The sequence below is a fragment of the Pinus tabuliformis genome, chromosome 7, assembly GCF_031772625.1.
Source record: "Pinus tabuliformis cultivar Carrire ecotype Pingquan chromosome 7, CPIR1, whole genome shotgun sequence".
NCBI classification, from domain to species: Eukaryota; Viridiplantae; Streptophyta; class Pinopsida; order Pinales; family Pinaceae; genus Pinus; species Pinus tabuliformis.
In genome coordinates this window covers 1306509915-1306514847 of record NC_142293.1, presented here as the reverse complement: position 1 = coordinate 1306514847, position 4933 = coordinate 1306509915, and the positions used below count along the sequence as shown (strand labels likewise).

The following is a 4933-nucleotide window of genomic DNA, read 5'->3' as shown; positions in this document are numbered from 1 at the left end:
TCTACCGACAAAATATATAGAAGTCCTCGTTAAAGTAATTTGGGGACTATATTGATTTTGCAGTAGAAGGCGATTTAAAAAATAGAGGCTCGAGCCACCACTTGGTTATTTTTATTTTATGCGTGTTACGTAGTAATAATTATATAGTAATAAGAGAAAGAGAGATTAAATTTATGTCAAACTAAACTCTATGGTTTTTCTACTTTTCAATTTAATTAAAAAAGAATACAGATAATTTAATTAAAATTTTTGGATGGAAGAACATAGGTAACAGATTCTGATTTCGTTTGATTTCTAAGCCAAAAACAACGAGAAAATGCCGAAAAATAAATAAGTTGCGTACAACAGCTCCGGGAATTCGGGAAAGAAACATAACCTCATCCTCATTTCAACCTCATCCTCATTTCAAAGCTCCCTCTGTTTATCTAATAGAATTTTTTCCGGCCCTATATGACTGCTAATATTTTTAGCAATAACTCTTATAACTTAATTATTGATTTATTCTCTCTTAAGAAGAGAATAAAGTACATTATAAACAACTTTGTTGACAGTTTTTATTATGATATATACTAAATAATTTAAAAATTTATAACATAAACTGGAGATAAGTAATTTTTTAAATATATATTAATAAACAACACGCAAATATATAATGCATAATAAAAATTAAATTTTTAATATTAAAATACATCCTAATTCGCTTTCACCAGACAAAATAAATTATAACAATGCAAAATATATATGCAGGAAAAGAAAAAAGAAAATGTAATATTAACCACTACGTAAGGAACTTGATCATAAATCAATCAAAACATTGAGGCTCAGCAATATCGATACTCATATGAAAGTTAGGAAAGTTACCTCGGTATTTACCCAATTTATTGAAGCATAATGCAATTCTCATCATCGCCATAACGTCTAACAGGAGCACCAAGCACAATACATCGCCATAACATCTCACACAACCAAGCAAAACAATAGATTAAGCAAACTGCTAGCCAACGCTAAAGATGGCGGGAAGACCCGGGCTGTCCCAAACCTATATATCCCTAATTTTCCAAATTCTAAACACAACTCAGTAGCAACCTCAAGCTTGGAAACGCAAAGAGAGGAATTTCTCTGGGCATAGACACTGCATGCGCTTCCTTCATATCCAGTTGGGACGGATCACCTTCAACTCTCCAGTTAAAAATGTGCACCAGCTGAGCCAATGCAAGCGAAATAGTGGGAATAGTCATAGGGGCCCCTAAGCATCCTCTCCTTCCTGCCCCAAATGGAAGCATCCTCAAGTCTTGTGTACTTGTTATGTCCGTATAATCATTGTGTCCACCGAATTCCTCCATAAATCTTTCCGGTTTGAACTCTGAAGCATCTTTTCCCCATACATTAGGATCCCTTCCTATCACCCACAGATTCACCAATAACATTGTTTTTTTAGGTATATGACATTCTCCTACTGTAATGCCCTCTGCAGATTCATGGGGAACGCCTAGCGGCCCTACTGGGTATAATCATAACGTCTCTCTGACCACACTGTGGAGGTATTTCATGCTTGCTACTTTTGACTCCTTAACTTTGGCATGTTTGCCAACTGTACATTCAATTTCTTCCTGCAACCTCTTCATTGCATGGGGATGTTTGAGGAGCTCACTCATTGCCCATTCTAAGGTAATGGCCGTCGTCTCCATTCCGGCGGCGAACATGTCCTGACAAATTCATACAAATTCAATTCATGTCGTGGACTGACTGAGTATTAAGAATAATTAGAAAACTAAAAGAGAAAACGAGGCCAGAGAGACTTACAAACATAATTGCCTTGATGGTTTCTCGTGTGATCTTGTCGTCCCTCTCATCACTCTGGATCCGAAGAAGCACATCGACGAAGACTTTACCATATTCTGCCTTTGCCTTTGTTTGGCCATTTAAGGTTGAATCCACGCCATGATCCATATGGTCGTCTATTATTTTCTCAACAAATGCATCAAATATTTTGTAGGCCTTCTTTATTTTTCGATTGTTACCTTGCAAATCAAGCCAATCCAAAGAAGAAACAAAGTTTCCAATGTTAAAAGATCCCGCCGCAGCTGACACTTCTAACACCAGATCCCTGAATCTTTCGCCACTGCTACCCAAATCATTGTTAGAAGATTTCTTCCTTGCCAACATTCGCCAAATTATATTGGTGGTGAGGGTAAAGAAGGCATTGCTGACATTGACGGCAATTGTGCCACTCTCACTCTCCCCCCAAATGGAATGGATCATGGTAGATACCTCTTCCTCTTTCACATCCTTGAAGAACTCAATCCTTATGGGAGTCAGCAATTCTGTAACGCATATTTTTCTCACGTATTTCCAATAATCTCCATATGGAGTCGCTATCAAACCCTTGAAATCATAAGATAAGTATTTTGCTGTCGTTGTTATACCCTGATTGGCAAAGACCAAATCGTGTATTTTGAGAAAGTGCTTAGCCATCTAAGAAGACAAAATGACCACAGTGGGGATATAGCCAAAGCGCAGAAACATGACAGGGCCATATTTTTCTGCAAGATTCTTGAGAGCACAGTGAGCAGGCAGAGTCAATTGATGAAGATTGTTGGAAATTTCTGATGATTTCAAACACAAAAAAAACCAGAGAACAACGCTCTGATACCAATGTTGGGATTTTTCTACTAAAATTCCAAAAACAAAAGCTGAACAGAGAACGACGCTCTATTTTTCAGCACAGGATCTTTAACATAGCGGAAACTTAAAATTTATTTGCAGCAGACAGAGTTTTCACACACCAAAGATTTCTATTCATTAATAAAAACAACTGCTATTACAAAATATGATCTTCCTCTCTCACAGAGGGATTTTCAAAAGATTCAGACTGCTGTGTCTGCTGTATATTCTATTTCGCTGCTGCGGCTTTCTTTTACATTCACACGCTGCTGCGTGTTACAAATGCACTGCTGTGCTTTTCACATTCCTCTCTCACTCTCTCTCTCTCTACTGCTAACTGAAAAGAAAACTAAAACTATATATCTTCCGGGTTATGCGTGAAGGGGTCAAAGTGGCCACCAACCGCATTTACAAATTGTTATGGGCCTCTGATACAGTGTTCTGACAAAATCGGCCATTTCTGGTACTCTTTTGACCTGCTGGAGCTGGACGCAGTGGAATACACAAGAAACCATACTCCTTTTAATGCACTTACCTGCTCGAGGTGCGTCCTTCTTGTTCTCGGCCATTCTTCTTCTTTAATGCAGCTGGTGAGTAGCAATGGCGCAAAGCATTCTTTCTTCCTTGGGAACGCAAACGTAGGTTAAAACATAAATAAGGCATGGTGGAGGCGTACACAAGCCAGAACAAATCATAGCCGTTGGATCTGCAGATGAACGGCGGGATCGCATCGCAACAGAAGACGTTATCGGGGGATGAGATGAGGTGAGAAGCGGCGATGTGCGATGTGCGATGATATTGTATCGCAGTATCGCAATCGGCGGATACAGGGCGGAGGGCTTAACGCGCAATGGGCGAAAGTTGCGATCTGCAATCTGCGATCACATCGCAAGGTCACAATCGCAGAAAACAAAGGGAAACAAAATGTGGCAAGGGGTAAAGGGATGCGATTTTCGATATGATCGCATTGCAGAGAGAAAACTGCATGGTTTTTCTGAAGTAGAGTATGCCGCTGCTATTCAACTGTTACTGCAGTTGAAATTACAATTTCAACACTCCCCTTTAATTTCAACTACTGGGTTTTCAGTCATACCCAGACATTTCCTCAAATACTCAAAACTTTTATGTCCCAAAGGCTTGGTCAGGATGTCTGCAACCTATTCCTGAGTGCTGCAATGTTGTAAAACAATTTCTCCATCGTTCACCAATTCTCTAATGTAATGGAACTTTGTATCAATGTGTTTCGTTCGTTTGTGAAACACAGAATTCTTGGACAACGCAATAGCTGAACTATTGTCACAGAAAATCATCGTTGTTGTTGCCTGCTCTTGGCATAGACTTCTTAACAATCTCCTCATCCAAACCGCTTGACACGCTACTGCTGTAGCTGCCACGTATTCTGCCTCTGCTGTAGACAACGCCACAATGGGCTGTTTCTTAGAAGCCCATGAAATTGCTCCTGAACCCATGTGAGAGAGATAACCAGATGTGCTTTTCCGATCATCTACACTTCCAGCCCAATCGCTATCGGTGTAGCCAACTAAATCTGAACTTTCTGAAAAAGTGTATAAAATTCCAAATCTTTTTGTACCTTTGACATACCTCAATATTCTTTTTGTTGTCTGCCAATGTGCTTCTTTTGGCCTCTCCATGAATCTGGAAATTAAACTAACAACAAACATTATGTCCGGCCTAGTTGCAGTTAAATACATAAGGCTGCCAACTATGCTCTTGTACACGCTAGGATCAAAATCCTTGTTGTTGTCCTCTTTGCTGAGTTTTAATCCCATCACCGTGGGAGTGATTGCTGCCTTGCTGTCCTGCATATTAAATCTGCCCAACACTTCATTTACATATTTTGCCTGTGAAATAAAAATTCCATTTTCATTTTGATCTACTTCTATTCCTAAGAAGTATCTCAACAAACCCATGTCAGTCATCTCAAATTCTTCTTTCATGATTGATTTGAAATTTTTAATGAGGTAGTCATCATTACCTATAAAAATCACATCATCAACATACAACACTAGAATTAAAATTTTACAAGCCTTTTCTTTGATGTAGATGGTGGGTTCTCCCTCACACTTTGCAAATTCATTTTTCAGTAGATAGGAATCTATTCTATTGTACCATGCTCTTGGCGCTTGCTTCAACCTGTAAAGAACTTTCTTCAATCTGCACACTTTGTGCTCTTGGCCTTTCTTCTCATAGCCTGGAGGTTGTTCAATGTAAACCTCTTCCATTAACACTCTATTTAGGAATGTTGACT

General features: G+C 39.0%; 2 pseudogenes; both read right to left on the bottom strand.

Moving 5' to 3' along the window:
* Window positions 1–1064: 1064 nt before the first annotated feature.
* Window positions 1065–1427, bottom strand: LOC149252314 (cytochrome P450 750A1 pseudogene; annotated as a pseudogene).
* LOC149252313 (cytochrome P450 750A1 pseudogene) lies at window positions 1257–2475 on the bottom strand (annotated as a pseudogene).
* Window positions 2476–4933: the final 2458 nt, after the last annotated feature.